We start from the raw sequence: 18,926 nt of genomic DNA, 5'->3' as shown, positions 1-18,926 counted from the left end.
ACAGTGGTGTCATTCATTAGAAGATGAGCTTCAGGATCGATGATCATGAGTTTGGTTAAGTTTGGCCCTCCCATCACGGACTTATGCCCATGGACTGAAGCCGTGGGCATAGACGAGACTGTCTAGGAGGAAAGGATACAGTGAGAAGAGAAGAGGGTCTGAACTGAACCTTAAGGGAACTCCAACATCAGATGGAAGATGCGGCTGCAGAGGCAGAGAAAAAACAGAGAGGGAGCAGCAAAACCACAAAAGTGTGGTGTCTCAAAACCAAGAGTGTGTCAAGTCTTCAGTGGTGATCTGTCAGCCCAAAAACTTTAACTAAGCATTTTTTAGAGCACATTTTCCTTTTTACTTTATATTCCTTTCCACATATATATTATGGTTATTTGTGTGCATATCATATTACCACCATTATAGTGTAGGATCCTTAAAGGCAGAGGCTGTGCCTTGTTTATCTTTGTGTCTACAACAAATAGTGCAGAGTATTGATTATGTGGTATGCTCAATAATTATTTGTTAAATGAATGAATGAATTGTGGGATGGTAAGCCATTCAAAATTTAGTCAAAGAACTTTTGTAGCATCCAGTGATGTTAATGGCTCCCTTGGAAGCGAAGTCTTAGAGATGCACCATATTGCACCCTACCGAGAGGATCTAAGATAAGATGCTTTAGGATGTGCAGTATTTTCAACAATTCTCATCAATGTCAGGGAAGTAAAAGGAAAGCCAAATCTGTAGTCTATCTATAATGAATATAGTTATGGTCCACAACACTTTTTGAAATGGACTTCTCCAAGGTTGTTGGGACCAACAACACTGATAAGGTGCAGTGAAAACGGATTGTTATAGCCATGTGGTCAATTTACATAACATTCCCTTCATTAAGAAACTTCGAAAATTGTGGTGGGAGGGGATTTCAGAAGTTGTTTGGGGTGTGGGGGAGTGGGAATTGTTCAAATCACTGGGAATCTATGTCCAAAACACTGATGCCACTAGATTAACTAAACTATAGGAAGTTGTCGATGGGTTTCCACATAAAATAATCTGTTTATTTTTCTACATTCCCAGCCTTCTCTCCCCACTGCTGGCTCCACTTAACTACCATTCAGAAACAAGGTGCAATCAACCAGTGTGGCTGGAGCATTTATGGACAGCTCCATGAAACAAGAAGGACCTGAGGGGGGCCCTGAAGAATGGGAAAACCTTCGATATGCAGTGTGTGAAGGAGGAGGGTCAAGCACATGATTGCTGAGCAGTGGGACTGAGAAGGAGTACGAGGGGCCTGGCGTCCAAGAGACCCTGATCTGGCCACAGTCATGAGTTCAGCTGGGAGGCAGTGCCAGGTACAGTCTGGAGAGCCACATTAAGAAGGTTCTTACGGACTTCCCTGGTGGTCCAGTGGTTAAGAATCTGCCTTCCAATGCAGAGGACGCGGGTTCGATCCCTGGTCAGGGAACTAAGATCCCACATGCCATGGGACAACTAAGCCCACAAGCCACAATTAGAGAGCCTGTGTGCCACAACTACAGAGCCCACACGCTCTGGAGCTGGCACGCACCACAAATAGAGAGAAGCCCTTGCACCGAAACGAGAAGCCTGAGTGCTGCAACTAAGACCCAACGCAGCCAAAAATAAAATTAAATAAATAAAAAAAAGAAAGTACTCTCGAGAGGGTTGACTGCTTATCCACCATTATTTATTAAAAAAAAAAAAAAGAAGGTTCTTAAATGTTTGATGCTTGAGTTTAAATGTTATTCTGAGTCAGTGGCAAATCCATGGTGCAACTGGATATGAAGGGAGGGGGGAGAGGAGAATATCAGCATCACACATGCAACTCTTTCAAACTGCACAGTCTACCTCGCTGCAGCTGCGAACTATCGCTATAAGAACACAGCACTCAGATAAAACGCTCAACAGCACAGAAACACTCTTGCTAACTGTGATAAGAAATTCACCTGCTCAGCCCTGAGCTTTGTATTCACTCCCTGTTCCCTCATTCTGATGGCCTCTGTACCTTGCCCCGAGGGAGCCTTCTCCCTCATACTCTAGCTGAAAAGCAACTCAGGGAAAATCTTTTTCTTTGTATTTCCATGCAGAGTGGAGATAGATTGACATTTTCCAAAATTACATTAGCAATCACTAAGAGAAATAAAACAAAAAGGTAAGAATAACACAAAAGAGTCAATTTCGCAAGTAAGGATTTGGGCTCCAAAATTCCCCAGGCTAAGTAATGCCACTGGAGCAGTGAGCCTGAGGGGCCCTACTGTTTAAGGAGCACCTTCCAAACAGGAACCCCAATCCCTACATAAGGGAGTCTAACTCCATACAGAGCATACAACTCTTATTAAAGCCCTCTCTTCTCTCCAATTTTCAGCATCCCCAAATTCCCAGGAGCTTTTCTCTATCTAACCTGAGAAGTTACTCTCATCCATGCCATCCAGTCCCACCATCCTGCTCCCTTGACTATTTCTCTTTCCCACAAACCATCCCATATATCACCACCCCCACCCCTCCAGATATCACAAAGTCTGTGCTAAAAACTCTGTTGCAGGCAGGCAAAGACCAAAGGCTGTGAATGCCTGAATGTCATACTTTCATCTGAGAGCCATTCTTCCCAGTTACTCGTCTGACCCTAAGTTCTGTGGTGATCAAGCTCTGTGTGTTCTTCAGCGACCAGGAAAAATGTCAATGTTCACAAATCCAACCTTATTCTTTTTCAAACCTCCCTTATCTGCTTGAGGCCTGTTGCTAAGATCCAGGTTCCTGACGGAGGGACATACTTACTTCACACCCAAAGAAGGGCAGTGGTGACCAGCACCCTTGAGCACCCAGTAAGTGATATAGAGCATACGAGCCCAAAACTACTTGGTCTGCCGCCCTTGAAATGACCCTCTCAACGTACTCATCCTCCTCTACTCCCAGGCCCCCAACACTCCTAGCATGTACCTGGGAAAGATATTCTCATAGACTTTCACAATACAACAATTTTCTTAACTTTATTAGAGACTGAGATTATGAAAGAAAGCTGACAAACATTAAGAGAAAGGAAAAGGAGAGAGAAATTTAGGTAACAACTAGTGGAAAAGGTCTGTTTTGAAAAGGCCCTAAAAGTGTTTATGAACTTCCCTTTCAGTAGACTTGCTCGGCAAAATATATTAAAAGTTATAGGTACTACGATTCCCTCAGGAACTCTTAGCATTCACCTGGAAGTGAGGACCAAGCATAGTATCCTGCTCAGAGTGTCCTGCAGAAGACTGTAGTATGTGCAACCCAGCTGAAAAGAGAAATCAACTCTTGTGGTGGATCATTTCCAAAGATGGCCACCAAAAATCCCCTCCATCCCTGTACACACATGCCACTGCTCCCATGAAGAGGTGGCTCCCTTTTCTCCTAGACTGGTCTTGTAACTTGCTTTGGCCCAAGTGACATTCTAGTACTCCTAAGAACTACAAGAACTTTAAGGCCTTAACAAGACTTGTAATTTCTGCTTTTGCCTTTTGGGGAATCAGTTGACAGGTTAAAAAGCTCAGGCCAGGCCACTAAATGAGAAGAAAGAGGCCTAGCTATCCCCCAGCCATTCCACCTGAGGCCAGACATGTATGTGATACTGTCTTAGACATTCCAGCCACAGCTGAGCCCCCTGCTGAGTACAGGAACACCATATCTAGCAGAAGAACTACCCAGCGGAGCCCAGCCAACTCAGACAATCCATGAGAAATACTAACTTGCTGTTGTTTTAAGCCACTAAGTTTTGAGGAAGTTTGTTATACTGCCATAGAAAACTGAGATCTGTTTATCAATTCAACCCATCTCAGTCGAGGATATCAATAAATCTGTATCCCAGATAAGCTCTTAGTCCTCCTAGTTTTTATGTTTGAACTGTCCTTTTGTTACTTGAGTGTTCTATATTGATCTCAACCATGCATTCCAGCCAGTTTCAATTTCAAATGTTATGCCCCATCATTCCCATAAGAACAGTCAAAGTCATTAGAGCTTACTTTGAGTTCAGAAACTCTGACCATTTTATCTGTATCACTCCTTTAATACAGTTAATGCTTTAACTTCCTCTTTGATTCTGAAGATACTTTGGATTTTATTATTGACATGAATTTTAAATTTTACTTTCAAAATGTCCTATGTCTATATTTGCTGTGATGATTTCCTTTTGAATGTGTTTAGCAAGTTTATTCATGCTTTTCAAATGTAAATTCAATGATGTGAGAGCAATATGTATTCAGACAATAGCATCCTTCAGATGTCACCACTAAAATGAAAGGATTCTCCAGAGATTCAATGACCTCAATTAGCATCTGTAAAACGCTGACTCACAAATCTAGACTTCCCGTTTGGACTTCTCTCCTTAGATTCAGATATCCTTCCAACTGCCTACCAGGTATCTCTACTTGGATGCTCTACAGGCTTCCCGAACTCATCATCTCCAAAGTGGAATTCGTTATCCCCCAAAACTTATTCTTCCTCCCTTAATCCTTCACTCAATGAATGATAGCAGCTTTCTTCCAGAAATCTGGTGTCAGAAAGGAAAAAATCTTCCTCTACCCTTCTAGGTTCTTCTGGCTGGCCTAAGAACTAAATTGACATGAGACAGATTAACAGGAGAAAATTAAACAGAAGTTTAATAGCATGTATACATGGGAGAGACCCAGGAAAACTGAGCAACTTGCCCAAACAGCTGAAACCCTTAAATACCATCTTCAGCTAAAGACAAAAGAGGATTTTGGGGGTATGGGTTTTGGACATCAAAGTGGGGGGAAGGCAATTGACATGGAGATGGAAAAGCAAACGTTTTATAAACAAATGTTTGCTGGGCCAGGCAGAGACAGTGGGACAGAGAGAAGAATTTTAACAAACAGACTTTGCTGGGTTCCTCCCTGTCTACACACCTAGTTCATATTACATTTATCAAGGAGATAGCTCCCTTCCTGGAACAGGTCCTCTATCTACGATCTTTAGGCAGCTAGGGGGAAGGTCAAAAGTTCTTCCTGAGTCTTTTGAGCCTTGATTGTTTTCACCTCAAAATGATCCACATGCCAAAGAGACATTTTGGGGTGGCAGGTTTTTCCCCTACAAATGTAGGTCTCCCCACCAGACCAGAAGCCCTAAGTCCCATACATTGCTACATCTCCAAATCCTGGCATAGGACTAAGTATACCGTAGTGTCCACTGTGTGTTTTTTCAATTAATAATGAGTGAACAATGTTTCATTCTGGTTCTATTAATCCCAATAAGAAATATAACCCCTGTCTAAGCCAGCTAAATGTGCCAATACTTTCAGCACCATCTAGTCATGTCCAAGGTAAGACTTCATGAGGAACCTTGTCACCACCAGCAAGAGGAGTAGGAACAAAATGAGCCACCACAGGCCACATACGCTTGGGAAAATCTTGGCCTCCACATGCCATGATATACAGCTTTCCTTACCAGAACTGACAGAATTCCTTTGAACAAGTTGCATGATGGACCCACTGCCTCACTTCCTAAGCCACTGTTGAACTGGAGCTCCATTCCGAGCAAAACACACCACCTTCCTAATTATAGGAATGAGACCTCTTTCCAGTCATTCATGCTGCCATGCCCCCATGGTATTCCTGTACTTCACAGCTGCACAACATCAAATGGCTCTACCTTTTGGAAAACAAGATTTTAACATTTTTCCCCCCTGATTACAAAAGTCCAGCCAGTTGTAAGTAGTTTAATGTCAACTCACTTCAAATCTATGGTTTCTTTAAGGCACCATGTTGCAGGTGTTAATCCCTCTTTCCTGTTGGGTCACGTATACAAACCCATGTCCTGCCTGGTTCATTGTGCCCCACTTCCTCTCTGTATAGCTCCTGGAGGTCCTGCCTGCTTCAAATCCAAACCAGTCTGGGTCACAGGCATTTTGAGCCTGTCTTTGTGGCCTGAATGTCTTTCATTCTCTTGGTAGGATCATTACTGACAGTTTTGTGGAAAATATTTTTAAGATTTATGCCTGAATTAACTGCTTTTATATTCAAGATTAATTTATAGCATCTTAATTATTTGATCTGGCAATTTCTTTATGAAATCAAGCACAATCACAGCTATACATGAGATATCCTCTGGGTTTATAATTCTAGACTCTTAAAAGTAACTCTACTTTTTTTTTCATTCAAGCACATTTGCTTTTCTAGAGTTTGGGGTGATTATAATGGGTTCATTCAAAATAATCTTTATTAAAACAGCACTTCCCAATTTCATAACATCTGAATAAAAAAGCAATTTAATTTCCCTGAAAACAATTTTTGGCATTAAAATTCATTATATCCATTTACATAATTATAGCAAAAGCTCAATGAAAACTACCAATCTGTTTAACATCTTGTGCTTGATGAAGCACATAAGAACATGAATATACAGTCAAAAGACAGGTTCGTTTATTACCAGTCTGTGTTACACTACTTCCTATAACAAATCTTATCACCCCCTACCCATCCTTTGCCTTTCTGTACATAGTCTATAAAATTAGTCTATTAAAAGTTAAACTAACTAAGGATGGGAGATTTAACACACTTGTGAAATGTGGATTATAAATAAATCAATGTCAATGTGTTATCAGCAAAGGTTTTAACATGTCTATTTTACTTAATAAAGTAAAATAAACTTATTAACAATTTGCAAGAGAATGGATAATGCTCACATATGAAAAAAAACCAATCAGTTTGGCAAATCTTTTCACTTAAGCCTAAAAGTAATCTTTGGATTTATAAATTCAACGCACTCCCTATCAAAATTCCAGCTGCCTTTTTTTTTTTTTTTTTTGGCAAAAATTAACAAACTGATCCTAAAATTCGTATGGAAATGCAAGGGACCCATAATAGCCAAAACAATCTGAAAAAGAAGAACAAAGTTGGAGAACTCACATTTCCTGATTTCAAAACTTACTGCAAAGTTACTGTAATCAAGACAGTGTGGTACTGACATAAGGGCAGATATACAGATTAACAGAATAGAATTTAGAGTCTAGAAATGTACCCTTACGTTTATGGTCAACTGATTTTTTACAAGTGTTCCAAGACAATTCAATAGATGAAAGATAGTCTTTTCAACAAATGGTGCTGGGATAATATGCAAAAGAATGAAGTTAGACCCCTACCTCACACTGTACAGAAAAATTAACTTAAAATGGACCGTAGACCTACATGTAAGAGCTAAAGTGATAAAACACTTAGAAGAAATCATATAAGTACATCTTCATGACTTTGGATTAGGAATGATTTCTCAGATATGACACCAAAAACACAAACGACAAAAGAAAAAAATAAGTTGGACATCATCAAGATTAAAAATTTTGTGCTTCAAAGGACACCATCAAGAAAGTGAAACAACCCATGAAATAGGAAAAAATATTTGCAAATCACATATCTGACTGGTATCTAGAATTGTAAAAATCTCTTACTACTCAATAATAAAAAGACTAGTAACTCATCTAAAAAATGGGCAAAGGATTTGAACAGACATTTCTCCAATGGAGACAAACAAGTAACCAGTAACTACATGACAGAATGTTCAACATCATTAGTCATCAGGGAAATGCAAATCAAAACCACAATAAGATATCACTTCATACCCACTAGGATGGTTATAATAAAAAAGACTATAACAAGTGTTGTAGAAGATGTGGAAAAATCGGAATGTTTATACACTGCTGGTGGGAATGCAAAATGGGATGGCTGCTTTGGAAAACAGCTTGGCAGTTCTTTAGGAAGTTAAACATTGTGTTACCATACGACCCAGCAATTTCACTCTTGGGTATATACCCAAGAAAAATGAAAACATATGTCCACATAAAAACTTTTACACAAATGTTCATAGCAGCACTGTATCAAAATAAGCAAAGAGTGGAAACAACCTAAATGTCCATCACCTGATGAATGGTTAAAGATTTGGTACATCCACCCTTTCAGTATTCTTGGACCACTTCCAACATGTGTGTCTGGATGGGTTTCCCACACAGCACCAAGCAATTCTTGGACACGAGCAGTGTGTTTGAGAATTCAACTCAATTCCATCACTATCTGCCCAGAGATAGCTTCAGAGTCTACAGGTTAGAGGTTCAGTCCTACAAGAATGCCCCTGTCCCCCACTTCAGACACCATCTGCAAGCCTAGGTTATCTGTGCTTATGACCAACTGACTATAAATCAGAGGTCTCCATGACCCCGTCCTTGGGTTCAATTAATTTGCAAGAGCGGCTCACAGAACTCAGAGGAACATTTTATTTACTAGATCACCAGTTTATTATAAAAGGATATAATTCAAGAACAGCCAAGTGGAATATTATAAAAGGATATAATTCAGGAACAGCCAAATGGAAGAGTTGCATAGGGTGAGGTATAGGGAAATGGCACGGAGCTTCCATGCCCTCTCCAAGCATCATCCCACTCTCCCCAAATCTCCATGCATTCACCAACCCAGAACTCTCCGAACCCCATCCTTTTGGGGTTTTAAGGAGGCTTCATTACATAGGCATGAAATTAACTAAATGGTTTAACTAAATCATTGGCCATTGGCAATTGATTCAACCTCCAGCCCCACTCCCTTCCCAAGAGGTCAGGGGTGAGACTGAAAGTTCTAACCCTCTAACCACGTAGTTGGCTCCACTGGAACCAGCCCCCATCCTTAGGTGCTTTCCAAAAGTCACCCCATTAACATAGTAAAGACACCTTTGTTACTCTCATCACTTAGGAAATTCCAAGGGTTTTAAGAGCTCTATGCCAGAAACCAGACGAAGATCAAACATATGGTTCTTCTAAATCACGATATCACATCCATGCAATGGAATATTACTCGGCAATAAAAAGAATGAAGTACTGATGGGTGCAAGTGCTAATGAAAAACCCAGTCACAAAACACCACATACTACATGGTTCCATTTATATTAAATGTCCAGAATAGGCAAACCTGTAGAGACACAAAGCAAATTAGTAATTTCTTAGTGCTGGGAAGGACAGACTGGGGTGGGTAATGGGGAGTGACTATTAATACAACCCAGATTTCTTCCAGGGGGGATGAAAACTAGATTGTGATTATGGTTGCACATTCTGTGAATATAACAAAAAAATTTAATTATACACTTTAGGTGAACTATGTGATATGTGAATTATATCTCAACACAGCTGTTAAAAAATAAAAAGTAAAAGTAATCTTCATCCCACCTCATGTCAAAATCATTACAAAATCTGAATTAGGAAATGTAAATTAAGAAAGTTTTATGAACTTCCTTTTTTTCCCTTAATAGTTTTGATCTGTAGCTGAACATTTTGTAACTGAGCTGTCTGCTGAATTGATCCTATTCCTCTCCCCAGTGCTAATCTCATCAAATTTCCCTTCGACTGTTCTTTCCCCCATTGAGATCAGTACTCTTGTACTTAAAAGATGCAATCCCAAATGACTCTTCATTTATCTCTTGAGTGGCAAGCAGTGTTGCCACAAGAAACCATTTTTCTTTTCATTCAGAAGACTTAGCCAGTCTGCAATCTACATTCTGCTTCCTGATACACTGCTCAGAGAATATTTCTCTACTTCTGTCAGGAAAACTTGTGAAAGACTTTGAAATGGAGGGGAAAAAAAGTATTTTCTGGGTGTCTGGATGGTGCATCTTTCCAGGTTATCTGATTCTATAGGGGCTTGTGCCTTTCAGTGTTTGAGCTATTTTACAACTCTATGAACTATAGAAAAATGATAATGATGTAAATGATTCACATCCATAGAAATGCAAATGAATTCAGTGGAATGGAAGGGATTATTGCCAGTAGATATTGACTAGTTTTGCATCTATTTCTAAATTCTTGGAAGCATTCCTGATTGCCTTTATATGTGCATTCTTTTAATTCTCCTTTGAACTGGTTGTACCATCTTACTGGTTCCCTCAGTAATTAATGAGATAGATATTTCCTATGTGTTCATTTTATATTTGTTATGGGTCCCAATTTTAACATTTTTTAGTATCCTTTAACACTTCTACTTTACACATGGTATAGTGAAATTTGGCTTCCCCCAAATTAGTCCCTAAGAAAGTGACAGATAATAAACTAATAATCCATAGTTCAGTACTAATGCAGTTTTACTGTATCACAGGTGGGCATATAATGTTAGCACAATACCTAATACACAATTGATGCTCAATAAATTTTTGTTAAATAATCCTTTTTCTCTTTTGCTACATATCTGGAAGTCTTATCTATTGTCAGAGAAGCCCCCTCATGTGCATCTAGTTCATGTCTTCCTAAATCAGCTCTCTCTATGATGTTGGCACTGCCTTTCACCAAGAACGTCGCACACAGCAGATCTGGCCCCAGTTCGTGTGATTTGAGGACCTGCATCCTCCATGCCAACCCCATTATTTTCAGTCTCAGTAAAAATGCACCAAAACCAGGGAGAAAAGACGTCAAAATAAATAACTCTGTAACTGAAGAACACACCTGTCCTCCCACCACCCAACTCCCCAGTCGTCACTAGCAGGGATGGGAGAAGGGTACAATTTCCCATCTAAGAACTTCATTGTGCCTTTGTAAGTTAATTTCCAGTCTTCATGAAACTAAAGGAGTTGTCATTAACAGGATCAGTGATTCAGCCTTTTCTCATTCTTGGCAGGTCTAAGGGGAGAAAGGAAGGCAAGGGGGGGGGATGCATAATAAAATGAGGTGCTAACTCTATTATAAATAAAGAGAAGCAGCCTTACAACCATGGGGCAGTTAAGGAAAAGTCTATCTTCCTCATCATCGAGTTTTGACTGTAATCTGAGAACTAAGGCTTGTCCTTAAATGATGTGTTTATTCATTCATTCAATCAACATTTATTAAGCACCTGCTATGGGTCTGGCACCTTGTTGGGCAATGTAGCAGATACTAAAGGTGCCCTGCTCATAGCCCTCAGACCTTCCCAGAGGTCACCTGCAGAGAATTCCCTCATAAGCTACAGGACTGCCCTGATGGCCACTAAAGGAATGTGCTCACATGCACATCCTGGAAGTGCCAGGATAGGAGTGGGTAGATGAAGACCCCTACTCTCTACTCTTACTCCTCAGGGGACTGTGCCACAGTGTCTCTCAAAGTCCCCAGAGGGTTTCAGCCTCTGTTGCCCACGGCGGTATCCTGCTCATTCATGCACCTCGGTACCCCATTTCTACCTTCCCTGTCTCTCTTCCTGGAATCATCTCCAAAACAAACCACCTGTACCCAAATCCTTGCCTTGGCGTCTGTTTGGGGGAAAACCCAAACTACAACAGGAAATGTCTGTACGTGTGGTTGTTACCAAACTGCACTTGGACGGGCTCACCCGCAGACCAGTAAAGCCAATCTACTGACGTGGGGTTGTGTTGTGAAGGGAAGTATAGCGTTTGTTGCAGGGCCAAGCAAGGAGAAAGGGCAGCTCGTCCTCAGAAGACCCAAACTCCCCCGATGGCTTTCAGGAAAGGATTTCTAAAGGCAACATGTGGGGTGAGTGTTGCAGCTCATAGATCTTATTCTGATTGGTTGGTGGTGAAGTAACAGCGTGATGTTCCTGGAATCTTAATCCCAGCTTTCTGGTTTAAAAGTCCTTCCTTCACAGGTTGTAATTCCCTTTAGTAATCTTTGACCCTTCAAAGGTGCCCTTTGAAAGCCTGATTCACCTACAGATTTTTGTGAGCGAGTGCTGTGAAGGGCAGTGAGGGACAGGGTCATGAGGGGAGGTGCGTCCTGACCATATCCCCCTTTTTCCCCTCTGAGGACACTCTGGTTAGAGGAAGCAGTGGGGTTATATCCAGGAAGACTGCACCTTAATGCAGATCAGCAGCTCAGGCCACGCCCAGCTATGGTCCACGATGGCATATCAAGCCACACAGTCCTTGGAGGATAACAAGGAGGGACCAAGGGAGGCTCCCCTCTTTCTCAAATGCACCTGAGCAGCACTGCCCAATAGAAATATACTGTGTGCCACAAATGCAAGCCACAGATGGAATTTAACATTTCTTCTTAACATATAAAGTAAAAAGAAACAGGTGAAAATAATTTTAATTATGTGTTTCATTTATCCAAAATATTATTGCAACATGTAATCGATATAAAAATTATTAATGAGATCTTTTCCTTTTTTTCCCTAAGTCTTTGAAACCCCATGTGTATTTTACACTTACAGCACATTTCAACCCCGCCTAGCCACAGTTCAAATGCTCACTAGCCACATGAAGTTCATGGCTACAGTACTGGATGTCACTGGCCTAAGGGAAGGTGACCCTGACAGAGAACAGTCCCTTAGATAATAACCCCTCATTCACTATGTTTCATGTAGCAGCTGAACTAGGGCTCTCAAAAGCAATCAGAGACCGAGGCGAGCAGGAGTGAACCATGGCAGAGGAATAAGGAATGAGCCAGAAGCCAGCCCTCCTTGAAGAGAGAATTGTGTGTAGGCAGCCCCATTGTCTGGGCCACATCTGCTGTGTCAAAACCCAATTTGGATTCTTACTTTCTACTGTGTCAGGAACAAGTTGTACTTCCTGGTCTCTTTATTTCCCCCTATTATGCCTTCTATAAATTTCTCTTTTAAAATAAGAAAAAAAAAAAAAACCTGGCTCATTCTGCTTTTGTGCTGTGTGCCATCAAGTCCCCTGTCTCTGCTCTCAGGATCTTACGTGCTCTGCCAGCATCCATGGAAATGTGGCGGGCTAGCTTTTCAGGAAGGGCAGAATTCCAGACCTGCTACAGTTCTTGACATTATCATCCCATCCTGCAATGTCTAACCAAGGTCTAACTCCTCCAATGTGACTTGACTAACCTCTCAGGGCTCTTAACACTTCTTGTTTCTACTTAGCCTTTAACATTTACCATAGAGAGAATATTTTGTTGTAATTTTGCCTGTGTCTCTATTTTAACATCTCCAACTCCCCCGCCACACACACACACACACTGCTCTATGCACCATAGTCCTTTAAATGTTTGCTTATTAACTCATTGATTTTTGTCCCATAAATGTGAAACATCAGAAAGCTTTGCCACCACGTGACAATGGTGCGTGTCCTCCTCTCCTCCCTCATGTACTCTCCTTCCCTCGTCCATCCCCTCTCCTTCAGTATCCCTTTCCCCTATAGTCACCTCCTGTGCTTTCTTTCTCATAATGCTAAAAACCATCAACTCAGCGAAATCCAGCCCGCTGAATCTGGAGTCATGGGACACAGAAGCTAAATAACATCACTTTTTAATGGAATCAATGAATATCCAAAACACATTTGTCTTCAGAATGCCTCAGGAAAAAAATTCTCCCCTTCACCAATGCAAATCCCTTTGGAAGGAGGCTGTACTAATGGGACTAAAGTTAATAGATCTCTGGTCCTTTTCCTCATAGGAAAATGAATCATTACGGCATGAGTCCACCAACAGACGCAGGATATTAACCATTTTACTGCAAATAATTACACCACAAAATTCCAATTATTTTAACCTACCCACCACTTATCATTTGAAAAGGTACAGAAATAATCGTTCACTCTCTAGACTTAAGTGATCCTTTTCTCTCTTTCTTCCCTTCCTACCTTCATTTTCTTTTTTTTCCCTCCCTTTTTTTCATGTTTGTTGTTTTCAAGCCCATAGCATTAAACATGCATTTTTCAGAGCTTTTCAAATTGCAGTGGACAAATGTATAATGATACTTACTACCTAGGTGGGGTACACGGTAAGCAGCTCAGATTAATCTGTAATATCAAAATACTGTAGCTTATTTCAGTGACATAGAATTGCTCTCAGACCACAAGATTCGTCTATAACCTGATTAAAGGTCAAAGTATCTATGTGAAATGGAGTATTGTCAGCTGTAGAGGGAGTGGGAAGATAAGGTGGATTGAACTGAAACTTCTTCCCCACACTCCCTTCCCTCCATCGTCAGGGTTAGAGGTAGGAAGAACACTGAACTTTAGAGAAGAACGTCACTGCAGTGCTGTTCATTGTCATTGTCATGGGGAAGTTGCAGCCTGAAACTCAAGACGGGTAAGCACTGAATAGAACACTAGCATGTTAAGGATTAGCTCCAAAGCCATGTTGCCAATACTATGCAATTTTCAAATCGTCTTTGGAAGGCGATTAGGGCCCTAGGTGACGAATGGTGTTCAATTCTTAGGAACCTAAGAGGGAAATCATCTGTAGCTTGCCATTTTTTGCCCACCCCATTCATAAAACCAGAGCTTCCCACACTGCAGTACCAGCTGAAGCGGAGGGAAAAGGTCTTCACATACAGTAGACTACTGGGAGGTTTGAATTCAAAACTCCCAAGAATAGATAGGGGCTTTATTATTCTACAGGGAGGGTTAGCAATCCCTGGGCATGTGCCAGAAAGGGGCGCATCAAGGTGGAAGCTCTTAAAGAGAGAGGACTTGAGAGGTGGGAGAGCTAGAGAACAAGGGGACATTCACGTACTCCAAAGGCTTGGACAGTGAGGACTTTGCCTCTATGTATAATACAAAGGACCAAGGAAGCCTTGGTCACAGCACTCGGTCTCAATCCTTCCCCATCTCACACCATCCCCCAGCTCTAGACATTGAGATCATTTCCTGAACCACAGAATAAAGAACTGCTCACACCTCCATAGGATGCTGTATTTGTTGGGGGGAAGACAGAAAGAACAGGACCCAGAAAGGACAGACGATGACCCTGCTCAATAGTCATCTGAGCACTGGCTCACCATCACCGGGAGGAATCGCAACCAGCCAACCTAGATGGACATAAGGCTATCTCCCCAACCTCTTGCTTCCCAAGAGGGCAGCTAGATACCACCCTGTAGAAAAGAAAGTAGCAGCAGAATCAATATCAGCACGCCCAACCACCAGCCAGGTGAGAGTGTGTCCAGACCCATAGGACTCACACATTCCTGGTGTGTCTCTAGGCTGGAGTAGGAGGCAACAGGCTTACTCAGCCTGATCTCACCTGTGGTGAACATTTGTTGTTTTTTGATTACAGGACTACCAAATACCCTTCCATTTGTGGCGAGCCCTCTGATGGCAGGTCCTCCCACCATGAAGTGCTGCTCTGTTTAGCACCACACTATTTGGTTAGGCTGACACTTTTTCCAGAGCCAAATTTTCTTGATGGAGAAAGCACTAAATTGATTAATATTCAAGCACACGTTCTTTGCTTCATCACACAATAAAAACAGTTAGTCCATAGCCTGGCACCAGTCTGCAGACTACGCTTTGTGAAGCACGGATCTGGGGCCATACACTACCTCTCTTAGGATTCAGCCAGGTGTGTAGGTGCACATGATCTAAATTCAGTGACCAGGTGCTCCTACCTGGGTCTTTGGATCTCGAAGGAGAGAAACAAAGACGCAGGGACAGTTGAGAAGCTACACACGGTGGTGTGAGCATTTTCAGAAGACCAGCAGGAGTATCAGCCTTGCAAGTCCACAGGTAGCAGCAGCATTAACTGCTCAGAGTTGGGACAACAGCGACACCCTAAAGAGACAACAGCATGCCCTGCCACGTTCGCCACTTACAGCCTCTCTTGGTTTCCATTTTACTGAGCCTGGTTCTCCAGCCTGTCCATCATTTCTGTGAGCTACCCAAGAACTTCCAATAAATTCCTTTTTTGCTTAGGTGAGCCAAGAGAGGATTTTTTCTCCTGCATCCAAGAAATCTGATTGATAAACACTCTCACATTCCAATCAGATGACTGGTGATACCTGTGTGTGTACCAAGGTCACCAAACAATTTTCTGATTGTAATTTGGCCTCTCCTATGTTAACTAGAAAACTCTGGGCTTCTTGGTAACTATAGTTCTCATTGAAAATTAATTAATCGGCATTTAGGTCTTAAATATCAGGTGATAAGTAGGGATAATGTGAGTCCACTCCAGAGAGAAAGATCAATACTCTGTAAGTTGATAAACTTGGACTTCATATGCTACAATGGTGACACTCAGAACATGGGTTGTGGCAAATTCACCACATGTGTATCTGTGGAGACCTGGCCTGGGGACCCCTTCTGCAGTTACAACTCCTACTCTACCCTCCACCACCTTATGGCTTTTTTACAGTTATTGAAGATTAAATCAGACTTATTTACAGTCTTCTAAGTCTGAAACAGGCAATAGACTGAACAGGTTCAAATTAAGCTCTTAGAAGTTCATAACTTGCCAGCAAGGCAAGTTATGAATCCTTTTTTTAATATAAATTTATTTACTTATTTTAAGCTGCATTGGGTCTTCGTTGCTGCACGCCGGCTTTCTCTAGTTGCGGCGAGTGGAGGCTACTCTTCATTGCGGTGCGCGGGCTTCTCATTGCGGTGGCATCTCTTGTTGCAGAGCACAGGCTCTAGGCACAAGGGCTTCAGTAGTTGTGGCATGCGGGCTCAGTAGTTGTGGCTTGCGGGCTCTAGAGCACAGGCTCAGTAGATGTGGTGCATGGGCTTAGTTACTCCGCAGCATGTGGGATCTTCCCGGACCAGGGCTCAAACCCGTATTCCCTGCAGTGGCAGGTGGATTCTTAACCACTGCACCACCAGGGAAGCCCCAAGTTATGAATCTTGAAATAAACTTGTGCATGTGCATCACATTGGCACGGTTCCCCATTTATCACCCGTAAGCATCCCATACCAAAACCATATGGAAAGAAATCATTATCAAAAAGCAATCTGTGGGCTTCCCTGGTGGCGCAGTGGTTGAGAGTCTGCCTGCCGATGCAGGGGACACGGGTTCGTGCCCCGGTCCGGGAAGATCCCATATGCCGCGGAGCGGCTAGGCCCGTGAGCCATGGCCGCTGAGCCTGTGCGTCCGGAGCCTGTGCTCCGCAACGGGAGAGGCCACAACAGTGAGAGGCCCGCGTACCGCAAAAAAAAAAAAAAAAGAAAAAAAAGCAATCTGTGAGGGCTCCCCTGGTGGCGCAGTGGTTGAGAGTCCGCCTGCTGATGCAGGGGACACGGGTTCGTGCCCCGGTCCGGGAAGATCCCACATGCAGTGGAGCGGCTGGGCCCGTGAGCCATGGCCGCTGAGCCTGCGCGTCCGGAGCCTGTGCTCCGCGACGGGAGAGGCCACAAAAAAAAAAAAAAAAAAAAAGCAGTAATCTGTGAAATTTAAAAAATAAATCTTTTTTAAAAAGCAGCAATCTGTAAACCTATATTGACTACATCTCATTAATTTCTGGCTTGACTCTCTCTAATTTGTATCATTAAATATTTGCTTGTTGGTTTCATTTCTTTAAACATGAGTAATAATAATTCTACCTCCTTATACTTAACAATTAATTCATAACCATTCTATATTGCATAATCATTGCTTTATCCAAAATACCTGGATGAAGGTACCTGCAAAATATTCCAATATTATCCCACCACTGTCAACAAAGGTACTGGACAAATAAATCAGTGCTGTCATCTTACTTCTAAAAACAATCAAATAATTTTCTACCAGACAAACCTTAAACCTACAAATAAGTAAACTGTGGATCCCCAATAATGTTATTAATAAATCAACTCTCAGTTTGATGTTTTATACTCTCCTGATTCTACAGGACCACCTCTTCATTATCAGGAAATATCACCTGTAGGATCACGTACAGCACTTGACAGCTTGCACGGCGCTTTTATGTGCACCTTGTTAATTCTTATGAACACCCAATGGAGTGGTATAGCATGCAAGCATTTTTGTCTCCATTTCACAGATGAAGAAACCAGGGCTCAGGGTGAGCCAAGGCCTTTCTCAAAATGACTCATCTCAGAACTGCCAGGGCCAAGACTGGTTCAAATCTCAGAACCACCACCCTTCACCACCTGCATATAAAGCATGAAGACCTTCACATAAACCCCACTGGGCATAGCCTTTCTTCTCTGAGCAACAGATGGCGTGACCTTACTGCCTTCATACAGGCATCTGATTTTTCTCTGAGTCTCCTTTTCTTCACAGTTGCCTCCTCCAAAGGATTAGCGCAAACCTGTTCTTAATAGATCCTTTTCTTCCTGCTCATTTTATGGGCTAGTTATGCAGATTAGATTTTTAAATGTCTTTAAAAGGACTTTGCAATCATGTGCAGCACCAGCGTGTACAGCAAAGTGCCATTATAATAATTACCACTTACTCAGAAGCCAACGAGAGCAGCTCTCCTTCCTCCTCCCTTCTCCCCCTCCTTCCTCCCTCTTCCCTCTCCTTCCCTCCATCCTAAATAATTCAGAGCAAAAAAGCACGAATTCATTGAATCAACAGCCAACATAGACACCACAGGACACAAAATGCCAGGAATATAAAAGATCACAGTCTCCTGAGGCAATAAATGGCTCTGAGCTTGGCCTGAGTTTAGGGCATGGCTGTGGCCGCATAAATCTGAGTCCCCATTTTCTGCCCTGTTTTTGGGATAAGCTAAGGGATGAAAGACAGTAAAATATAATATGCTTAGATATCAGTGAAGTATGTTGTACACTGTTCCACCAAATATCAAATTTTAATGTAATCAAATTAACTCAGATAAAATATTAGAGAAATAATAAAATACACACTTTTTCTCTAGAGGACAAACGCAGCCTTTATCTACACATCTCAGCTTTCGAACATCCCAGAAAGAGAAGGTCCCCAAATTTTGGCTTTGCCAAGGGCAAAACAAGTATGGCCGTAGAACAAGAACAAGCCCTTCTTGAGCACAGATTATGACATATTCTTTTTCGTATGTTAATTTGTACCTCAGTACAGGCATACCTTGGAGATACTGTGGGTTCAGTTTCAGACCACAATAAATCAAACGTTGCAATAAATCGAATCACGAATTCTTTGGTTTCCCAGTGTATATAAAAGTTATGTTTATACAATACTATAGTCTACTAAGTGTGCAATAGCATTAGGTCTAAAAAGAAGATGTACATACCTCCATTACAAAATACTGTATTGCTAAAAATGCTAACCATCATCTGAGCCTTCAGCCAGCTGTAATCTTTTTGCTGGT

This window comes from Mesoplodon bidens, assembly GCF_964165515.1.
Source record: "Mesoplodon bidens genome assembly, chromosome: X".
Classification (NCBI taxonomy): domain Eukaryota; kingdom Metazoa; phylum Chordata; class Mammalia; order Artiodactyla; family Ziphiidae; genus Mesoplodon; species Mesoplodon bidens.
This window is presented reverse-complemented; position numbering follows the sequence as displayed.